The 24,086-nt window shown below is 38.7% G+C and overlaps 1 long non-coding RNA gene across 2 annotated transcripts in view; it reads right to left on the bottom strand.

Moving 5' to 3' along the window:
- Window positions 1–615: 615 nt before the first annotated feature.
- Window positions 616–24,086, bottom strand: part of LOC137851222 (uncharacterized) — a 52,872-nt gene continuing 29,401 nt past the window's right edge. Inside the window, exons 3-4 of one of the 2 annotated variants that reach the window (XR_011093082.1) lie at window positions 22,936–23,095; window positions 616–2,274 (exon numbers count right to left, since the gene is read on the bottom strand). This is a non-coding gene — a long non-coding RNA (uncharacterized lncRNA). The remainder of the gene's footprint in view (window positions 2,275–22,935; window positions 23,096–24,086) is intronic. The other variant, XR_011093081.1, reaches the window with a different exon arrangement.

Raw genomic sequence — 24,086 nt, 5'->3', positions numbered from 1 at the left:
GAGGAAATTTCTAAGAATGTTAATGAAAATAGAGAATAGTAGAACTCAAATTAGCATCTAAAGAGATAACTGCAGAATATAATCAAATAAATCTGAATCCTGTATTATATTCTTAGTATCAATGAATGACAAAAATCTGCAACATCTCTGATAATAGGTTTATAAACTCAATTTTCTACATGCAAAATATCATGAAAAATCCAACTTATATCCTCTGCCAGTATGAAGAGATGAGGAAGTAGTTGGCTCAGTTTTATTTAGTGTACAGTGTCTCAGTTCATTTATTGTATAATTTACTGTCAAAAGAGACACTGAGTCTATGTTTAAGGCAAGGCAGAGCTGGATCAAGATCTAATAGTACCTTAAAGTCAAACTGTATAGTGGAAGATAATCAAGGGATGCACAGCCCGGAAAGGGACTCTAAGTAAAATCTCAGTGCCTCACATCCTCTTTAAATCTTAGGCTTAGTCCCTAGCCTTAGGGACAAATTTGTCAATTAATGTTTAGGTGACTCACTAGAGACGTTATAATTGCACTAAACACTAGCAAACAGATATATAACACAAATGACAGAACTGGTAGACAAGTAGCCCTTCAGAGAAGACAGGTCACAGGAAAAGTAGAATATGCTTTTTATTTCTTAGCCTAATAATTCCCAATCAACAGAGTGTATCATGGGAGGTGATTACAAAGGCAGTGAGGATTACATATTTTATTACATTTTCTTTTAGCAAAAATATGTTCCTTCCTTTTCTAGTTGCCAAATCACTGTAGCCTTTGATATTCATGTATTCTCTGCCAAGCATTCAGAATACACAGGCTGAAATATATATCTCTACAAAACTAACCTCCTTTTTTACACTCTGATATTCATAAGGAGAAAAACAAACAAACAAACAAAAACCATTAGGACATTTTCAAAAAACTTCCATTTCTGTCAAGGGGACCAACCACAGAAAAGCTTCAAAATGCAACAATTCCCTTGGGTGTTGCTTGGTCTTTGCAAAGGTGAGTTCTCAAAAAGATAGTTCATAAACAAGTCCCAACTCATTGTCTTAAGCAAGATTTCCAAACTTTTTAGGGCATTTTTCAGCTACATTTTCTTGTACTTCTACAAAATTCTGACGATAAGAATAAGCAATAACTTCGAATGTAACAGACAGGCGTCCAGGTTTAAAATAAAACAACAACAGCAACAACAACAAAAAAATAGACAAAAACTAAGGAATTAAAAATATTCTGTTTTGTTAATATTAACATTAAATTTTAATGTTAATAACTGCCTGCATAATATACTATGTCATTATGAAGGTCTATTATTATCATTAAAAAGCATATGCAGTGATACTCAGCATTTCTGAACACCACAATTTGTTGACCTTGATTCGGGGTAAGATTGATGCATATACCCAGTAGAACAAAGCTTGAATGCTTTGCTTATTGGCAGTTCATTAAATTTGACTATAAGTGTAACCTGCTTTTTTTTCTTTTTTTCTTCAAATTCAAGAATGGTGCTATGAAAATAATTTTCTATTCCTTTAGTTGAATTGAGGAAAAACAAGCCTGACCTCTATGAATTACAATATTATCTCTTTAAGCCTGAATGCATGAAGAGGCTAGGATTTTCCTAGTTCATATAAACTGTACCTGAAAATGTAAGCTTAATTAACACCATATTCATCTATTCTAAAATATTTGAAGAAAACCATCTACAAGTGTATTGCTCTCCCTTTCTTTCCCCTCCTTTTTGCTTCCAAATACAATGTTTCATTTAGGAGGTCTTTATAACCTGCCATAACAAATCCTTTGGGGTTGGTGATGATTTGGCAATGGCTGGAGTTCCCCACCTGGTTCAGCCTTGTATAGGGAACAGGAAAGCTGCCTTTTTTTCTTTTTTTAGTATTTCAGAGCAGAATAACTACCATAACTTGCATGGCATGGCAATTGCTCCCTGAGCACACTCTGACAGTGCATATGTGGCTAAATGACAAATAATACACTTAGCAGATGTCAAACTGCAAGAACTACAGGGATTTAATAGCATTTATTGCCAATTTAGAGTCCTCCTCTTCTGTTTGTTCCGTCTCTCTAAACTTCTTCTCAAACCATAACTCTCCACAGGATTGATGGATTGCACAATTTTCCTCAGGATTATATCCATTGTTTTAGGAAAAGGACTGTTATTTTTCAAAGCACTCATCCAGAAACTTGGCTGAGAGAGTGGCCTGATCTCACAGTCATACTGTATGTCCCTTAGGATGCTTCCCTTTTGTTCTAGGAGAAAAGGAAGAAAAAAAAAAAAAAAAAGATTTAAAAAAAAAAATAACCTTACATATGGCAATGAAAAGGGAATAGACATTGGAATATTCATTTTGTAAATAATTACAATCCTGAATTCAGTACAAGTATGATAAAGAGGGCAGTTGAATGGTTGAATGCTTGACTAACTCTGTGTGTCCCAAATTAATGTTTTATTTTCGTTCAGGAGTGTGCTGCTGAGACGAATCTTCTGATCATCCCCACTTACTGGTTTGATTCACACAGGGAGCAGGATTTCAGTGCTCAGCCTGGAGGTTATCTGGTCCAAAACCCCTGCTCAAGCAAGGACACCTAGAGCTGCTTGCCCAGGACCATGTCCAGATGGGTTCCTTTAAGAGGAAACCATGTCCAGACAGCTTTCTTTCTTTCAGGTGTAACCAAACCTGAAGATGTGCTCCCAGAGAATGCTCTTCCAATCCCTAAAATATTCAGCCCACAGACTGTAAAACTATAAAGCAAAGTAAACTTCCCCTGAAATGCACATGCTATGAGTGCCAGGCCCTTAGCATTCATGATTGCTAATTGATTCTGTGATTCTGTGATGATTGCCACCTTGATTCTGTGGCCCCTTTATGGTACAATTTGTGCACACAAACATGAAATCTGTTTGTGCAAGTAAGAAAGGCTTTCCTTTATGGGAAACTGGGTTCAGTGTGTGCTCTTCGTCCAAAACAGTTACTATTTAATTGCTGTTCATCAGGATTTGTGAGTAAATGACAGAGACTATACATAAGACCAATAAAGGAAGAAACTTGTTTGTTTATTTTTTAAACTCTTAAAATTAAACTTTTAAGACTAACTTTTTATTTGTACAGGAGAATATTTTTAACAGAAATTACAGTGCTGAGATTTTCAAAAGATGCTATCTTTATCATTCTTTTTGTTGTTGCTATGCTGCCATAAGTAGCTGCATACTTACAATTGTCAACAATCGCAAATGGATGAATGGCATTATCTGCCACCAATAACCCATTTGATTAAAAAATAGCATTTTCATTCCTACATTCACTGTGTTTCCATATGCCTACAAAGGGAAAATCATAGCAATTACTGCAAAATAATCATTGAAAAACCTCCTCTACATCTCCAGAAGCAGTCAATTTTTTCTTTGTTGCCAATACGTGTTAACTCAGACACGAGGCACCTAAAGAAAGCATTAGGGACAAATATGTTTGTGAACATATGAGGATAATTAGAAAAAGCTGGATGAAATACTCTATGAAAGCAGCGGTAGCTAATTATGTAAAGAAAACACAGTTTGGCATAAACAAACATTTCTGTGTATAGTACAAATGGAAGACATATGTGTGAGTTGTTTCAAAAGATAAGGTCATGATATCATGATAGTGTTATATGTTATATTCCAGACATTTTTGTGAATACAGAATTATATTTATGCTGCTCTTGGTAAAAAAAAAAAAAAAATGTCAGTAAAGAAGAGTCCATATTTTCACAGTCCTTGGGAAACATACAGGTAACAGCTAAATACAGTTACTAATGAGGAAAGTTTTGTAAAAAGACTGTTGCTCATCATGAAGCACAGAGATGGAAGAAAAAGCAGTATGGCGGCATACCAACATACGGAGCTACTGATGAGGCATTTTTAAATCAGGAAAATGTCCTAAGAGTGGGAGGAAAAAGCGTCACTCTACTGAGGAGATTTCTCAGAGTTGCAAATATATTCCTTTGCAGAAATTTATTCAGCAAAACAGGTCTATAAAGCAATCTCTGCTATGCTAGTGTAGTGAAGTGTTGAGCACTGTTTCAGAGCTAGAGCTACAAAACTCAACAGAGTATGATATCAAGTATGACCGGGGGCTAGTTTAGAATAAAAGAAATGCTATTTAGTGTGACTGGCTTCTCAGTTCCTTTTCAGAAAGATATGCTGAAATATTTCAAACTATAAAATATGAAAGAAGATCATAACACTGAAACATTTTTAAGGATTCTTTAATTACCTTGTTTCAGACATCTCATACTCCTGACAAAGACTACACTGAGAATTGAAAAACTCCCACATTAATATTTCTTCCAGCAAGTACTATGGGCTAAAGTGAGACATTAAGTTAAATTAACCTACATTAGTGTATTCAGAATACTGTTGTCTTTTCCCCAGAGAAGTTGTTGTATAGAAGACAATCAAAGCAAAGAATAAACATAGGGTCATTACTCAAAGTCTTGTGGTTTCTATGTTAGATTAGAACACAGTTTCAGGGGCAAATACTATATAAGAAAGCTGTTGTATACAAAGAGAAATTTTATGAAGACGAAGAATGCAAAAGTCTCCAAAGGTCTTCAAAGAAGGAAATAAAAACTCTTTGTATGTCCGGGCACAAAATCATAACCTCAGAATTGTATTTTTGATTACACTTTAAAGTTCATTTGAAGTTGGCAGGTCCTATATTTAGCCCAGCATTTTGTAAAATCAGTTATACAAGAGCCCAGTCAGACCCCTAGGCACCAGAAAGCAGATTAAATCAGGTCCCTTGACCATGATAGCTGCCATTTTCCTCCACCCCCTCAATTTATTTAGTCTTTTTTACATGGAGGCCTCTGAAAGGGAGAGTGTGAATTTATTGAAGCGGTATGTTTCATGTGATGTTTCCATTGCCCATGCAATAATATTTCATAATATCATAATATCTCATAATGTTTATTCAAAGGCAATCTTTTGAAATGTTTCCTTTCCGAAACTTCACTCTGACCAGAGTCCAGAGTTGAAACTATTTGGTTCAGGTAAACTCACTGTTTTTTCACTATGGATTAATTTTGTATGGAACATTTTTAATTTGTGAGGTCAGAGTAGAAGGATGTCTGTGGGTGGCAGAAGTATCGCTCCTTGCACTGTGATGCAGAAGTGCTACTGATGGGATGCACAGGCAGGTTGGGGCCCCCTGCTAGGATACGGCACAGCTGAAGCAGCAACATCAAGGGTTGCAGATGGAGAGATCCTGACATTGGCTACAGACAATGTTGCTGGAGCTGACTACAATGCAGCTCCTGTGCAGGGACTTCTACAAGGCTCTTTTACCTAACTTGAAAAAAGAAAAAAAAATCCAACTCTTAATTCATATTAAGATGGAACTTTTTCTTTTCTGATTCTCCATATTTTCTACGTTCATTGCTTGAAATTAGTCACCCGGCATCAACATGTTTATAAAAACTGATTAATCACATCTCTAGCAGTTGGTTTGTTTATAACATTTGTTTGTGATTTACAAGATAAGAAATAAAACTTGGCATAGCAAGTAAAATTTGATTGTTACTATTCCAATCATTAATTGTATTTCTAACATTTGGAAATGATTTCTTCTAATTTTCATACTGTCAAAAATATATTCCAGTTTGTAATTAGTTTGATAGCCTTTGTTTATTCCATCATATCAAGTTTCCTCTTAATTTTAAATCAACAAAAGTTCTTTTTTTTTGTTGCCTTTTATTAGAGAATGATTAGGTTTCCTCATCCAAGGACAATAATTGTATGACAGAATTACAATTACAGTGCTGATATTCTTTTCCAAGGAAGTGTTTAATTATTTGGGGTGGGTAGAGAATACAGTATTACTTGATATTTTGGTGTCAGCATGGTGTCAGTTACATATTCTGACCTGGATTATCATACCTGCAGATGTCTTCATACAGCCTGGATATTCCATGTGCAGAAAAAGAAATAGAAATACAACCCATTCCACACAAAAGTACACTTCGAGTTTGCATCTGCAGTTACTTACCTTCAATCACGGTTCTGATTTATTTATTTTTTTAATTCTTTACTTTTTTTTTGTGTTCACCATACAAGCATAGGAAAATGCAGCTATAAATGGCTCTTTCAACAGTTATTTGGACACACAATATGCAGCTCACCCTGTAGCATATTAAAATTAATCCAGTAGAGATGAACAAATTAGGATAGAAGTCTGATTATTATTGTTTAATGATTATTTATGAATATTACATAATGTGCCATGTATAGGAGCCCCTAATGCTTTTTAAATACTAAGCAAGAGTGATCCCAAAGATGAAGTATTTTTATAACAGTTTCATTCTGGTGAAAAGAAACATGTTTTAACCTACCATAAGTGAAATGTTCATACCCAGCTAGGGCTCTAGCTTGGATGACTTCTAAATTAGCTCAGTAATATATATTAGAAGGAAAAAGATTAACATTGAAAAAAATAGATCTGAAAAAGACTTGTGCACTGGAATGTTCATTCATTTCTTCCCTTCCTGCTCTATGAGCTCTTCCAATAAAAGCTATTCTTTCACCCTACAAACTCACTTTTTATTTCTAGAAAACTTACAGGTTTATACCAGATCTTATTAATTTTATCTTTGTAATAGAAAGTATATACAAAAATCTTGTGTTCACAAACTTACCCTTATCCTAGATCAAACTGGTTAAAAAAATATTTTCAAGCAGACTCATTTCAAATACAAAGCCTGATCACTTAGCACATAAAGGAGAACAATCTTTTCTGAAGAAAACTTGCAAGGTTCTATATATGAAAGTAGAATTCATGCTCAAAGAACAACACAAGCTCCTGGAAATGAAAAGACAATTACTTTCAAAGGAACTCCATTATTTTGCTAAAATATGTGTCTTAACACCTCCTGTGCAAATTCAACAGGACCACATGAGCTCACTTGAAACTTGTTCTCATCAAGCACAAATTCCAACCACCTTGAAGTCAAAGGCTGTAAACCATCCAGCCTCTTGACATCCTGTTTTGTACCACACTTTGTCTTTAGAAACCTGCATGCCTTTAAAATAAAAAATTTGTAGGTTTTTCTTATATTGTGCATGCTTTTGGACAGATACTCTTGAATACTTACAGTCAGAAGAGAGTGGAAGGATTTTTCTTGACTAATTTTTACTACCCCTATTTTACCTAAGATTTAACTACCACTATACTACTAACTGCAGAAGTGAGCCCTGCAGTTAAGGCTAGTTATCTAGACCTGAAACAGAAGCCAAACACCTCCAAAGACACAGTTTATACCTGTCTGTTTCACAAAGTTCTTTTGGGCTGAGATGAATCAGCCTCTGAGGGTGGCTGTCTCTTCCCAGTGATCAGACAACTGATTTTAGACAACTGGTCTAGGTCAGATGCCAAAGTTTCAGATAACCCAAATTAAGTAAATTAAATAGCACTTTCATGTAGTGCTACAAGATCTTGGTTGATAATCTCTAATGTAAATCAGCTCTTACAATAGCCAAGGTTTCTGAACACAGTCTAAATTTATTTTGACTTCCACATCTCTCACTGTCTCTTACTATAGGCCTTTCAGACCAGTGTGGTTTTAATTTATTCTTTAAAATATCTTTCAAAGACATTTTGCCAGATAAATATATAGCCAATGTGTAAATCACCTTATTTCCCCCATGTGTAAATCATCTTATTTCCCTCATTATTTCTCTTTCAATACAAACTAGTCTACTGTTTTCATTTAAGCAAGACTAATTTTTAACTGATATCTGTAATGACTCAATACTATATCACCACTTCATTTAACACATAGTGCTTAGATTGGCAACTATTGTTAGAGCTTTCATAACTATTTGTCCTGTTACCTCTGTTGAAAGACACCTTTCAGTAGATCAATTACCTTATCTAAACCTTAAAAATCTCTGAAGTTAGACTATGTAACCTGGCAAAGAATTTAACCAACACAGAATAAATACTTAGAATCATAGAATCATAGAATATCCTGAGTTGGAAGGGACCCTTAAGGATCATCAAGTCCAACTCCTCACACTGTACAGGTCTACCCAAAAGTTCAGACCATGTGACTAAGTGCACAGTCCAATCTCTTCTTAAATTCAGACAGGCTCGGTGCAGTGACCACTTCCCTGGGGAGCCTGTTCCAGTGTGCAACCACCCTCTCTGTGAAGAACCCCCTCCTGATGTCAAGCCTAAATTTCCCCTGCCTCAGCTTAACCCCATTCCCGCGGGTCCTGTCGCTGGTGTTAATGGAGAAAAGGTCTCCTGCCTCTCGACACCCCCTTACGAGGAAGTTGTAGACTGCGATGAGGTCTCCCCTCAGCCTCCTCTTCTCCAGGCTGAACAGGCCCAGTGTCCTCAGCCGTTCCTCGTACGTCTTCCCCTCCAGGCTTTTCACCATCTTTGTAGCTCTCCTCTGGACACTCTCCAACAGTTTAATGTCCTTTTTATACTGTGGTGCCCAGAACTGCACACAGTACTTGAGGTGAGGCCGCACCAGCGCAGAGTAGAGCGGGACAATCACCTCCCTTGACCTACCAGCGATGCCGTGCTTGATGCACCCCAGGACACGGTTGGCCCTCCTGGCTGCCAGGGCACACTGCTGGCTCATATTCAACTTGCTGTCTACCACGACCCCCAGATCCCTCTCTTCTAGGCTGCTCTCCAGCATCTCATCGCCCAGTCTGTATGTGCAGCCAGGGTTTCCCCATCCCAGGTGCAGGACCTGGCACTTGCTCTTATTGAACTTCATGCGGTTGGTGATCGCCCAGCTCTCCAACCTATCCAGATCCCTCTGCAAGGCCTTTCCACCCTCAACAGAGTCCACAACTCCTCCAAGTTTAGTGTCATCAGCAAACTTGCTCAAAATACCTTCTATTCCTACATCCAGATCGTTTATAAAAATATTGAAAAGTACCGGCCCTAAAATGGAGCCTTGAGGGACCCCACTGGTGACCGCCCGCCAGCCTGACGCAGCCCCATTTACCATAACCCTTTGGGCCCTGCCCGTTAGCCAATTGCTCACCCATCGTATGATGTTTTTATTTAGCTGTATGGTGGACATTTTGTCCAGTAGGATCCTATGGGAAACCGTGTCAAAAGCCTTGCTGAAGTCCAAAAAAATCACATCAGCTGGTTTCCCTTGGTCCACCATACGGGTGATCTTATCATAAAAGGAAATCAGGTTAGTTAGGCAGGACCTACCCTTCACAAACCCATGCTGGCTGGGACCAATGACTGCTTTGTCCCCCAGGTGCGCCTCAATAAGTTCGAGAACCATCTTCTCCATGATTTTACCAGGCACTGACGTGAGACTGACAGGCCTGTAATTGCTAGGGTCTTCTTTCTGACCCTTCTTGAAAATCGGCACAACATTTGCCAGCTTCCAGTCTACCGGGACCTCTCCAGATTCCCAGGATCGTTGAAAAAAAACTTATACACAGATTTTACACTTTAATATTTTTTTCATCTCTTTTATCTACAGTTTCATTTAAGACATTTGGTCGGCATACTGACATTCCAGTAGGTACGATATGAATATCCGCTAGACAATTCTTACAGTTTACATGTTATATATGATTACCCCCAACAGCAGTTGTAAGGTATAATGTATTACAGGGACTGAAATAATTGTACAGCTGGGACAGTAAGAAGAGGCAGGTTCTGTGCAGAGATTCCTGAAGTTATTAAACAAGTGTTCATTATCAAAGAGGCTGACAAACAATTAGAATGGGAAAGAATATCAAAGTTAAACACTTTCATGTGATCAGATGCAGAAATTACTTTTTAAGGAGCAGCTGCAATTGCGTAAGTCTTGGGTCTAGTTAACTTCAGAGTTAAACAGAGTTCTTCTCTACTGAAAAGCATTCCTGAGTGAGGAGTTTTGATGAAAATTGTCTTTGTCTTTTTTGCATATTGTGAAAGTTTTAGAACCTGTTGCTGTGCCCAGTCTGGGCTCTTTCAACCCACTAACAAAACGTGAGCATTTCCTATGGCACAAATCAATCATAAGGACTAGTGAATGGGTGTTTGAGATATTGAAAAGCAGGGAAACCCTACTCAGTTGCTATTGCTCTTGGTATATAATCTCCTTACTTAGCTCAAGGCATTAAATACAACTTTTGAAGTTCTCATCCAAAACTATTAGCAAACACTCAACTTTATAAGAAAGAAACATTATAAAGAGAACAAAAGGTAACCACCACTTACACTTTAGCAGCTATTATATGTTTGCTGTGACTGCACAAAGTGGCTAAGAGCAGCCATAAAAGCAAAACTGCTGAAAGCATAATAGTTCATAAATGTTATCCTATGGGTTTGCTTAAAGTCTCAGTAAGATCCAAGCATTGTAACTATATTGAGATGGGCATTACAGAAAGTACAGAAAGCGTTTTTACAAGTAATTTAACAAAACTGCACATTTATAACTGTCCATTAGAGGTTGTGGCACTAGCTACTAGAGAAAGGCATGAGTCTCCAAAGACATTCAATCTTAGTTTTATTACTGACTTCCCATACAATATTGGTCAAGTTACTTCATTTTCCTCTGCTTTGGGTCCCTCTACGAAGCAGTGACAACCATACCTGTAAAATGTTGTAAAGCATTTAAACAGCTGACAGAGCTGTCTCCCTAAAAGCTAGAAATGCAAAATTAAATGAAACTGATTCTATATATCTTAACACAGATTAGTAGAAGAAAATTTAAGACATTTCAAAAGACAATCAGAACATCAGAAAATGCTAAAATGCTTCTGACATACAAAGAAGTAAGGTTACCATCAATTAGCCTTTGCTGTCTGTATACACTGATAAACCATTCAGTCACTTAATGGAATTTAAATTTAAGTGCAATTATATAGGTCCCTAGATTGTAGTTAGAATTCGTTTAAAATGCAGGGTCAGAAATGCATTTAAGTGGTGCACTGAACAGTAACAAAGTCTGAAAGTCTGAAAACCATTTATTGATGATTTGGACAAGGGAATTGAGTGCATCCTCAGTGACACCAAGGGGACACCAAATTGGGGAGAAGTGTTGATCTGCCAGAGGGTAGAAAGGCCCTGCAGGGGAACCAGGACAGGCTGGGTCAATGAGTAGAGGCCAATGGGATGAGGTTCAACATGGATAAGTGCCCCATCCTGCACTTTGGCCACAACAAACCCATGCAGCGCTACAGGCTTGAGGCAGAGTGGCTGGAGAGCTGTGCAGAGGAAAAGGATCTGGGGGTGTTGGTCGATGCTCATCTGAACCTGAGCCAGCAGTGTGCCCATGTGGCCAAAAAGGCCAACGGCATCCTGGCTTTTATCAGGTATAGTATAGCCAGCAGGACCAGAGAGGTAATCGTTCCCCTGTACTCTGCTTTGGTGAGGCCACACCTCGAGTTTTGTGTTCAGCTTTGGGACCCTCGGTACAAGAAGGACATCAAGCCCCTGGAAGGTGTCCAGAGAAAGGCTATGAGGCTGGTGAAGGGTTTGGAACACAAGTCCTATGAGGAGCAGCTGAGGAAACTGGGGTTGTTTAGTCTGGAGAAGAGGAGGCTCGGGGGAGACCTTATGGCTCTCCACAACTACCTGAAAGGAAGGTGTGGGGAGCTGGGGGACAGCCTCTTCTCACAGATAACTAGTGATAGGACTAGAGGGAATGGCCTCAAGTTGTGCCAGGGGAGGTTTAGCTTAGAAATTAGGAGACATTTATTTTCAGAAAGAGCAGTCAGGTGCTTAAGGAAAGTTTGGACATGGTGCTTAGGAACATGGTTTAGTGAGCAATGTTGGTGGTAGGGAGATGGTTGGACTAGATGATCTTGGAGGCCTTTTCCAATGTTCATGATTCTATGATTCCATGATTCTTGCAAGAATGTCCTGCTGCTTTGTCGGGCTCTAGCAGGAATGCAGGGAACTGGTAAGCAAGGGTGATGCTCTAGTTTCCTACCTCTTGGCAAAATGTTAGTTGTTTATAGAATGACTTCCCAGCTCTGTCTACTCCAGGAAAAGTCATGAACTCTTCCACAAGCAGAATTCATAGTCAAGGGCACATATAGAACTATGGAGGGACTACGTTATTTTGTCTAAATCTGAAAGACGTATCTCAACAGTACAAAGAAAAGAAGTGTTGTGACAGGAAGATACAAAACAAACTATATATGTACGCTGAAAAAATGTGTTGAAATCATCTCTATCAGGTTAATGAACACACATTTCCTTGGAATTTATTGTGCTGTTCATGCATTCCTCCCCATCTGTGAAGTGTAGGGGCATGACAGAACAGAGTGGATCTCAATCAGCTTTTTCCTGTATATTTTTCTGTGAAACAACCACTCTGCAAATTAAAGTCCCTATTTGCATTGCAGTTTAATGCTAGAAAAGCAGATCCTGACTGAGACTTCTACATTTATATACTAAAATTGTATTGTATTCAATAAATTATGTCTGTTTTATAAATAATTAGCTAAATCTAATGTTAGTCACACTAATAAAAATTGAATAGTTCAGATATGTAGTTTGGAAAACTAGGCTATGAGACTTCTGAATGAAGAGCTAGTCACTTAAGAATGTGTTTGTTTGTCATTTGGCTAAATCAAAACCAGACAATGTAAGTATCACCAGATGGAAAGTATTACTATAATATCTAAAAAATATATAAATAAATAAAAGAATGCTAGAAAAGTGTATTTGACTATGCACTGGGCTACACTGCTATTTAAATACTCAATGAAACTTGTGGAATATAGGTTAGTCCTGAAATGTGCAAAAGCACAGAGAATCCTTCACTGAAGGAGTTTAATTTATTTTGAAAGACAGCATGGATAACTCCCGCCAAGTTTTTTAACAGCTGGGTGAAAGAGTCACAGTAATTGAATTTTTCTCCAGCATGAAAACTAGATGGCTTGTAATCCAGTATTACTGCATCAGGACATATGTGCTGGATCATCAAAGTCAGTTAAAGTAAACAGATAAGCAGGAAATCCAGACTAGCTTTACAAATCTAAAGTGTAATCAGCTACTTCCACAAAGCTCAAATAAGTGGACCAAAGCTTGGCAAGCTGAAGTATGAATAATGTTTATGAATCTTCCTCATAAATTGTCCTTCACAGAATTCCTGGGTCATGAAAATAAAATGTTCTTTTTTCTTGTAGGTTCATGACTTTGGGAGAACAATAATTCTTATTTCTTATTCCATAATAAATATATACGTTCTAATCTTTTTTTTTTTTTTTTAAGCTATCAACATAAACAAGGCAATAGGGGCTGCTATTGAAATAAACAGAGTAGAATGGACAGGCAACACTAGAAACAATGGCAAATGCACTGACTGAGTGAGGTGAAAGCTGAAATCTCTTTTGTCTTGCCCTAAAACTCTTTGAAGGGGGTCATGATTGTCACTTCTGAAAATCCAGTCGTGCTAGCCCTATATTATAGTTGTCTGCAGCTTCAACATGCCACAGCTGGGAACAACCAGAGGTGCTCCATGGTGGAGGAAGGGGCTCCTCCCTAAGTCTGTCCTCAGATATTCTCTAAGGCTTCGAATGCTGCATGCTGCATTTACAGCCTGATCCTGGGAATCAGCCATAAAGCCAAAGAGATCAATGCAAAAGGCTGGAATTAGAGATTAGTACAAAATAAGTTTGCATCAACTTTAAATTTTGAATCTGCTTCTTGGTGGAACAAAATCCCCTCAAATTCATTTCCAGCCTCATTCTCCACCTCTCGCAACTCTAGTGCAAAGTCTTGCTTGCTGCCTCTACAGACACCAAAAAGGGGCTTCAGAAACTGGAACTTCTCATTTCAGGTCATATCAGAAGCCCATAAAGACCTTTTACCAGATTGGTACCCAGAGGCTTACATTTTATTACATCATAGCATATTCATGGAAATTAATAAATATTGGTACTCTATTTTTCAGTGGATTTTAATAAGGATATTAATTGAAGAAAACTAAAGGAAGAAGGTCTATTTTAACCCAATTTAAGGTGCATTGAGGCAGCTAAGATTTCTAGGAAATTGTTATCCCGAACATGTGTTTTCAAAGAAGAACATGCTGATAAGTCTGCTGAAAGCAGAACAAAAACTCTGTGTATCTGAGGCAAAAATACACATTCTGAGGAAGAAACAGAAACAAAACCGATTACTTAGAAGACAGATGCCATATATTGGTACTTTTAACTGATGATTGTTATTTATTTTGCCTGGAAGCCACCTTGCTATTTTCATATAGTTTGTGGTGGTGTGACTTTTGTTTTGGTTTTGCTATTTTTTTGACCAGCTTTATGCCATTTGGTAGTATCTATAGATGAGATACAGCTAGAAGAGCTGTTTGTGTAATTGCACTTTCAGTGAAGCAGTTAAATCCTCTCCTTCAGCACTCGCTCTCACACCCACATACTCCTATTCGTATGCAGCATCTTATCTCTTGCTGTCTGGCCTGTGAATTATGTGTCTGCTTCTATGTTTTCTGCCAGCATTTGCTCATCACGGGCTGGTCATTTTTCACCTACAGAGATATACAGTCATCACATTTACTAGCTGTACTTCTATGATAGAAAATGAAAAGTATGTCCTTTCATTTCACTATTTAAACTATTTAAATTTGTGCTAAAAGAGACCAAGGACCACACTAGTTAAAACATGTTACTTTCTAATTGAGATCAATCTGGAAGCTAGAAAATTAGGTAATGTTTCCTTAGTATTTTGTTACTAAAGTTACCAGAGTCTGTAGTGATCCTGGCCTCTGTCCATAAAGTACTCATAAATCACTGCATGGTTCAGTCTGCTCTTCTGTATTATGGTACACAACAGGCTGAGCAGGGAAAGAGGCAAATTAAATGGAGATGCACAGAAGTGTGTGTGAATCTGAGAACACTGCAGGACAGCAAATGGTTTCCTAAAAGGAACAAGAGGCACTTAATCACAGGGGCCTTGTGAGTGGCAAGAATTGCCCCCTTAAATTGGGAGATACTTGAGTATCTGGCTCCAAAACTGCCACTAAAGCACCACAAACCCCACTCCCCCATTATAATCCACCCAATAAGAATCAGGTACTGGTGGGGTGACCGTCTTACTGGTACTGCCACCAAAAATGCTTCAAGAGAATGTGCAAACAAAGAAAAAAAATACCAACGGGTTGCTTTTCAGATTGAATTATTAGCACAAAGATACATGCATTTCAATGTAAATTCTGTTCCCAGAACAGTGTTCAAGAGATTCAAATATCCACAGGAATTCCAGTAGCATGTCTTAAGGGTATTCCTCTATATATTGTCTTTTATTAAGAAATTAATTGCTGACAAATTTATTAGATGTCATATGCAGACATCTTTTTATCATCTTTGGCTGTGTTTCTTGGTAGTCTTTTCTTCTTGACAATATCATAAAAGTCTCTAGGGGTGCCAATAATAATAATGCTTATGCAAGTTTCTTGGCCTGAACTGAATGTCAGCAGAAAAAAAAAAAAAAAAAAAAAAAAAAAAGACAGGTTAACACTTTGTTAGTAAAACACTGGCTTTGTTTTCAAAGGAAAACAATATAAAACACAAAGAAAAAAAAAAAAGAAAAACAGACTTAAATAATTATCTGTTTATGAAATGCTGAATCATGGGCCCACATATGCCAGAAACCTTGCCAGGTTATGTTTTCTATCCTGCTTGTCTGTTTTTTCCAGTAGGGCTTCAGGGACTGATAGAAATTAATCATTTCTCAAAATCACCAACTCTTTGGGCAGCAGATATGAGAAAAAGATTTATCACATGATAGCAAACCCATCTCCACTTAGGAAATTACAGTTTGCCAGCCCTCTCACCTCCACAACCCCCAGTCACTCTACAGGGCTGTTATTGCTCAAACACAGCCAGATCCCAGGGGCAGCAACCCAGCCAGGAGGTAGCTCTGGGAAAAAACAAAACAAAGCAAAGTAAAACAAAGCAAAACAAAACAAAAACACACACACACACACAAAAATAATAATAAAAAAAAAAAAAACAACAAAAAAAAACCTTTGCCAAGCCAGGGCACCAGCAACCTGGTAATGCAGGTGAGGCGTGATTATGTGGTCAAGTAACACAGTGAACTTGTACACTCCTCAGACAGCTGCAGGGTTTTAGTAGGGCATGTTCTGCAAAATTATTGCTCCTGGTTTCTGGCAGATACCCAAGGAAAAGCAGTGCCTGCAGCAAGGGCAGGGATAGGAAAAAAACTTCTGAAACACCTCTGGTTAAAGTTTACTTTTATGGCACAAAAAAAAAAACAAAAAAAAACAAAAAACTTTTCTGCAGACTTGAGGTAAATCACAAGTCACTCAGCACTTCTTTTCCCATGAGGGCTCCAGGAACAATCAGTACATTTGCTGCAGGAAAGTATAACGAGGAACATATTCACAAACAGTAGTTATAATTCCTGAAATGGCTCTGCTGCCAGCATGGCTTTATAACCTCCATATATTCAGTTTGTAAAGAACCTTCTTTTTCACAAGAGCCAGAATTAGTGTGAGAATATTAAGACTACCTGGTGCCTATTAAAGCCATATGCAATCAACATTGTTGAAATAAATATGCAATAAAATCTGTTCTTATCTTCCTCTGTTGTGTGCAGCAGTGCTAGCTCTTACCTTATAATCCAGAAAGAGCAGTGGAAGCTCAGCTGAGCTTGACAGCTGTTGTAGAACATGGGATGGTATCTTGCACTGCTTTAGAGATAGCTCTCTGGCTAAATAGTACTGACAGTGGGAGTTGGTTCTACACAGCCAAAACACAAGAATGGGAATAACCCATGGACACAATAAGGTTTTGTTTTCTTCAGTTTGACCAACCTGTGCTGCTAACACTCTCCTGACCCAAGGCTCATTTGTAACTGTACAGAGAGAAGAGTGTGCTAAATGAGGCATGCTCCTGGCAGACTTAACATTAAAACCAGGGAATATAGGGGTTTACAAAACAGTAATCTAGACAAAGCTGGGAATTTTAATATGGTTTTAATGGTTCAGAGGGGGAACATATGTGCTTTCTGTCCTATTCAGGACAGAGGAGTATCCCCATAGTAATAGGAAAAAGCCTTATTTTTCCCCTTCTAACTTTATTTGGAGTATAGGTAGGTTGCTTTTTTAGACATTTCCCATTGTGATGCTTTGATAAAACAGGAGGTACTATTCTGCTCATATTTACCAAATACTCAAAAAAACTTCCTAAAATTTCTAAAGTACTCCTCTCCTGATATTCCCCAAGGGCTAAAGAGCTTTTAAGTACATGTCATTTAAATGTGTATTCCTATGACAACTATCATCTTTTGCCATTTGCAATTTTGGAGGACATACACATAGTTTAGTTCCAGTGCCCCTGCAGAGAAGAAAAAAATCTGTTTTTCTCTAGTTCTGGACTGAAACCAGTGCAACTATGTGGTTCTCTAGTGCAAGAGACCATTTCTATAATGAACATCTGGAAAACAAACGAAAAACAAACAAACAAACAAACAAACCTTTCATCACTGTGAATGTGTTCCAGAATAAGCAAACAGGTTTTATTTCACATGTTATTTTAACTTCACAAACATCATGGATTCAAAAAGTGAGGTAGCTGAAATAATCAGGAAAAAAAAAAAAAAGTGATGAACATGGAATTGCACAAAGATTTGGAGAAAAGTGGAAACAACCTCTTCACCACCCGAAAGTGCTGATTCCTGTTGCCTGGATTTTGGTACCAGAGGTGAACTTTCCAGCCTTGCATGGGAGGCCAACGCCTCACCTCCTCCCTGTGGACACCTCTGCCCACTCAACCCCTCTGAAGAGTCCCACTGCATCCATGCATCACTTTCCACTGCTGCTAGAAGGCTCCCAAGATGCTCGGGTGGGGTCAGCCTGCAAGGACATCACCTCCAGGAGGTGAGCAAGGGGCAAAAGCTTGCCCCATAGGGCATAACTTCAGGTAAAGTTCTTGATGTGCTCTTGAGTAAACAGCCTGGCACCCACTGTGCAATTGCTTCCTATCTGCCTGCACGATGAGGACTGTGACAGTGCCTTTGGACAGTGACCCAGGATCTTCCCCAACCCACAACAGATAACACAAACACAAAGCTGTAAGAGATTACATTTCATTTCCTAGCTTCTGTCAGAAACTGAGATGAAAGGTAAACAACTATATGTGCTTGTGTGTATATACACATGTACATAACCTCCATGCTGTAAGGAACAGTCAATATCTAGGGATGCTGATAACTGCAGTTTCTGTTGCCTTTCTTAACAAAAGCACCAGAAAAGAGAGAGCACTGAAGCATAATTTTGGTCTGATGGGTGTAATTAATACTTATGCTTTCTTTTTTCTAGTCAGTAGCTTTCTACCAAGTTTTAAAAGAGCTGTAAGTTATGCCAAATCAATAAAACACAGTTGTATATATGCTCCTTTGAAAAGTGAAAGAAGCTATCATTCCTGATCCACTTGATGTAACTGAAATACAAAAAGCAATTGTGAAAAACAAATTGTGCGGACTGTGCAAAACCAGACTTGCTGCTATTAAACCTCTAAATGGTCTATTAATTTACATTACTCAAAATTATACAATTAAGATCACAGATTTAATCGATTAGTTTTCAGTAATTAGGCTAATCCTTTCTGAGACCATCACAGAATGTTTTGAACAAATGATTACTGCAAATGCTGTGTGTGTACTACTCAGCTTTTCCACTTCAATCTTTTCATATAAGTTGACATTTATTACTTCATAAAAAAAAAAAAAAAGTGCTTCAGGAGTCATGAATACTCTGAAATAACATGCAATTATCTTTCAGAAGAGGTCAAAAAAAAAGTAGAAAAATAATCTGCTATTTAACATTTAATTAAAATGAAGCTATTTAATGAATTGAAATTAAATGTTAATTTAATTAAAAAGAAGCTATTTTTAAAAAAACATAAAAATTACAATACCCATATCAGATGATTATCCTATGTCCTACTATAACATTGTATGATTCATCAGATACAAAATAGTGTAGAGTGGAATCAATCTCATGCTGCCAGATAAACTGTCATGTGTCATACTGACATTACTACATGCTCTCTTACTGCCGTTAAACAAATGTTCCTTTGAACCACAGTATAAACTACATTCAAAAAAAAAAAAAAAAAAAGGATGTACAAATGCATGTATATACATTTTGGTGGCATTAGTCATAGCTCAATAATTAAAACTAAGCTGAATTTTGCATGAAAAGAAGGAATCCATTTAACTTTCAATATTCTTCAAAAGTAATGTTAGCCTGAAAGCATTAGCACTGCAGTCTTGTGGCATAAGCTCATAAGAGAGCAAGAGAGCTTATGCCAGGGATTTAGTTGGCCCATAATTTATTTTCACTTTATTAAAATATTTTCCTTAATTTGCAGTAGGCATCCAAACAAAGAGAAAGATTTCCTAACAAAACAATGAAGTAGCTTTATATGTCTTTACCAGAAATCTTCCTTTAACTATATGGATCAGTAAAGATGGCTTGCTAGGTTACAATTGTTTTCATTAAATATTAACAAATATCATGTTACCTGAGAAGTTATTCACTAAACACATACTTTTTTTGGCTATTGGGTTATTTTTTTAAAACCATGCTTTTCAATAACACTCATTAATTTATGAGTAATGAATGTACATAATGAATGTACACATTCATTTATGTATACATCAATGAATTTAAGAGTAACAAAGAATACTTGGCTTCAATTTTTATTATCCTTTCAAATTTTTGCCTATTCATCCTCTTTTATTTCTGAATTCACTACAGCAACCTATTGAGTCACTGTTTATACTATCCAGAACAGCTTACAATCACTTACCTCCTTTTAGAAAAAGCTTGTTCTCCTTACCATTTTCCTATTCAGTGCTTTTTCGTTGTTGTTGTTCATTTTAAATTTACTTGAATTGTTCATTTCAAATTTTCAGATTACCTGTATTCAGTTTTCACATCTTTTGTGTCGTGTTTTCAAACCAATTATTGAAAGTTTCTGATTATATCAACACCACTAGCAGGTGTTGAAGCCCAGTTTGTTAGCACAATGATTGTTAGTAGATCATACCATCCTTGTGATAATTCCTGCAAGAAAGCCAGACTGTCTTGTTCTTATTCAGAAAGAAATAGAGGGGCTTTTTTTTTTTTTTTTTTGTCATAGATCAAAAGTCGTTTTTTAACATAGTTCATTGGTTTCGGAGTACAGATACGACAGTCCCTTTCAGCCTTACTTTCTGAGGTTCTGTTAATTAGGATCTGATTTTTTGTATGTATGCATATACATGGCTTGCTCATTACTATTAAATAAAAAAGATCACAGAATCACAGAATTGTCTAGGTTGGAAGAGACCTCAAGATCATCGAGTCAAACCTCTGACCTAACACTAACAAGTCCTTCACTAAACCATATCACTAAGTTCAACATCTAAACATCTTTTAAAGACCTCCAGGGATGGTGACTGCACCACTAACCTGGGCAGCCCATTCCAATGCCTCACAACCCTCTTGGTAAAGAAGTTCTTCCTAAGATCCAACTTAAAACACCCCTGGTGCAACTTTAGCCCATTCCCCCTCGTCCTGTCACCAGGCACATGGGAGAATAGACCAACCCCCCACCTCACTACAGCCTCCTTTAATGTATTTATAAAGAGCGTTAAGGTCGCCTGACCTCCTCTTCTCCAGGCTGAACAAGCCCAGCTCCCTCAGCCGCTCCTTGTAAGACTTGTTCTCCAGACCCCTCACCAGCTTCGTTGCTCTTCTCTGGACTTCTTCGAGCACCTCCATGTCCTTCTTGTAGTGAGGGGCCCAAAACTGAACACAGTACTCGAGGTGCAGCCTCACCAGAGCCGAGTACAGGGGGATAATCACTTCCCTAGCCCTGCTGGCCACACTGCTTCTTATACAAGCCAGGATGCTGTTGGTCTTTCTTGGCCACCTGAGCACACTGCTGGCTCATATTCAGCCGACTATTCACCAATACTCCCAGGTCCTTCTCTGCCAGGCAGCTCTCCAACCACTCATCTCCCAGCCTGTAGCTCTGCTTGGGGTTATTGCGCCCCAGGTGCAGGACCCGGCACTTGGCCTTGTTGAACTTCATGCAGTTGACCTCAGCCCATCGGTGCAGCCTATCCAGATCCTCCTGCAGAGCCTTCCTACCCTCAAGCAGATCGACACACGCACCTAGCTTGGTGTCATCTGCGAACTTAATGAGGGTGCACTCAATGCCCTCATCCAGATCATTGATACAGATATTAAAGAGGACCAGCCTCAGTACCGAGCCCTGGGGAATGCCACTAGTGACCGGCCTCCAACTGGATTTGACTCCATTCACCACAACTCTTTGGGCCCGGCTATCCAGCCAGTTTCTAACCCAACAAAGTGTACGCCAGTCCAAGCGATGAGCAGACAGTTTCTTGAGGAGAATGCTGTGGGAAACAGTGTCAAAAGCCTTGCTGAAGTCAAAGTAGACCACATCCACAGCCTTTCTCTCATCCACCAAGCGTGTCACTGTCATAGAAGGAGATCAGGTTCGTCAAGCAGGACCTGCCTTTCATAAACCCATGCTGACTGGGCCTGATCACCTGCTTGCCCTGTAAGTGTCATGTGACAACACTCAAGGTAATCTGCTCCATGAGCTTCCCTGGTACTGAGGTCAAACTGACCGGCCTGTAGTTCCCCGGGTCTACCCTCCGACCCTTCTTGTAGATGGGCGTCACGTTTGCTAGCCACCAGTCGACTGGGACCTCCCCTGATAGCTAGGACTGTTGATAAATGATGGAAAGCATCTTGGCCAGCTCCTCTGCCAGTTCTCTCAGTATCCTTGGGTGGATCCCATCCGGTCCCATCGACTTGCACACATCCAAGTGCTGTAGCAGGTCGCCAATCATTTCCTCATGGATAGCGAGGGACACATTCTGCTCCCCATCCCCTTCCACCAGTTCAGGGTACTGGATATCCAGAGAGCAACTGGTTTTGCTGCTAAAGACTGAGGCAAAGAAGGCATTAAGCACCTCAGCCTTTTCCTTATCTTTTGTAACTCCTTAAGTTCCTTCCCACATCCAGTAAAGGATGGGGATTCTCCTTAGTCCTCTGTTTATATTTCACTTCACGTTTTGAACTTCTCTTACTTCACATAACTGAATGTCTGTGTACTCTAATACAACTTCAGTTAGCAGGTTTCCCTCTCTGGAAGCTAATCTGAGATAAATATTTAGTAGTTCATCTATCTTCATACAGGAGTAATATTTTCCCTGTCACGTCATTTTCTTATTTTCCAGGCTACTGGAAATAAACCATTCTAACGGTACTAGCCATTCCAACAATTCTAATTGCTAAAAGACATTGAATTCGCCTTTTCCAAGCACCACCAAGAAATCTATCTGCAATCACAACTTTATTTTTAAGGAAATACAGAATTTCTAGTGAGCATGGCCATTGCAAGACTTTAGTGCCACTGGATTACATACAGAAACACATTTTATCCTATCAATAGGATACTTTACCATTGGTGGCTATGCTGTAAAGCTCTACAATAACACAAATTTGCTCAAAATTTACATTGCAGTTACAAAAATATTCCACTAGATGCCGATATATTATAGTAGAAATTATAATGGCAATCAAATCATACCAATTCAGGCATAAGAATAATAATATATATATTTTCATATATGTGCTTGTCCTGATTTGGATTAAGACTTCTACAGTTGACACTTCATCAGATTTGTGCTTCTTAACTGAAGGCCATTATGTCTAGTGTCATCTGGACATGGTCCTAGGCAAGCAGTTCCAGGTGTTCTGCCTTGAGCAGTGAGATTGGACCATATAGCCTCCTGAGGACCATTCCAACCTCAACCATTTTGTGATTCCATGATTAGAGAGACCGTCTAACTTTAGTAGGTCTGGTTCTGTAAATTTAGCAAATACCTGGTTAGATCATCTGGTTAGATGATGCTCTGGAGCCTTCTGAACAACCATCAGCCTGGTCAGTGATCCTTGGCAGAGCTGGAGCAGGCAATCGCATTTCCGTCCTTCACACCCATTTGATCTGCTGTGATCACAGGTGTACCATATAAATCATGATGAACTGTAGATACATGATACAGATAACCAGTGAATCAATGCTTGCCCAACAGTACTTACATGCAGCACCAATGAGGAAACCTCAGACATTTTGTACTTGATATTTAGTAGTGATTATAAATTTTGATTCCATGATATCTCATTGTACTGGAAGATGTGCAAATTTAAGAGCAACTTATAACTTATGCTGATGAGCATACACACACACACACACACACACACACACAAAAAAAAAAAAAAAAGACTTTAAATATCCCTTGGAGATTTGAAGTATCCTGTTAACCTTACAAAACCATGGAGATGATCCTTATAATTTTTTTCCTTCTACAAACTCTATTTCATTTCTGATACATGACTAGTGATAATCCAGTTGGGAACGATGCTTTCATTATAGACCAACATGTGAAAGCGAAAACGCTACCTTTATATTGGGTACATGTGAGGACTTTAAAGAGCACAATGCATATCAAAGTCTCTGGAATTGCTTGCTGACTGCCATTATTTGGGGATGCTGTATTGTCCCTAGCCAGCCATCAGGACATTAGCGCTGCACAGTACTCAGCAATAATCAGCTGCCACTCTCACCCTCTGACTCCTCTTCAATTTCTGCTCAGTATTTTTCCTGGCTATGACACTGGCTGGCAGTGCCCTGGCTCTGGCAGCAGCACCTCCTTTATGGGGTAGGTGGGGAGCACCCCCGCACTCTGGGACCTGGCTTCAGGCAAAGGGCAGCGCGTCCCACCTGCCCCAGCCTCAGCTCCCAGAACATGGGCTGCAGTGACCTCCTGGTTACCGGGCGTGGGACTTCTGGGCTGCTATACAGAAATCAGTGGGACATGTACCACAGCACTCTTAACTTAAGTTGCTTAACTGGAGTTATTTTTAACTCTATGCTTTTTACATTGGAATGCAATGTTTATCTGGATTTCAAACTCAGTGTGGTAAAGCTAGACCTCCTTCCTGCTTGGTGTTGTGCTTACTATCCACCGTGCTGG

The sequence above is a fragment of the Anas acuta genome, chromosome 2 (assembly GCF_963932015.1).
Source record: "Anas acuta chromosome 2, bAnaAcu1.1, whole genome shotgun sequence".
NCBI classification, from domain to species: Eukaryota; Metazoa; Chordata; class Aves; order Anseriformes; family Anatidae; genus Anas; species Anas acuta.
The sequence above is the reverse complement of the archived record's forward strand: the minus strand, read 5'-3'. Positions and strand labels throughout refer to the sequence as shown.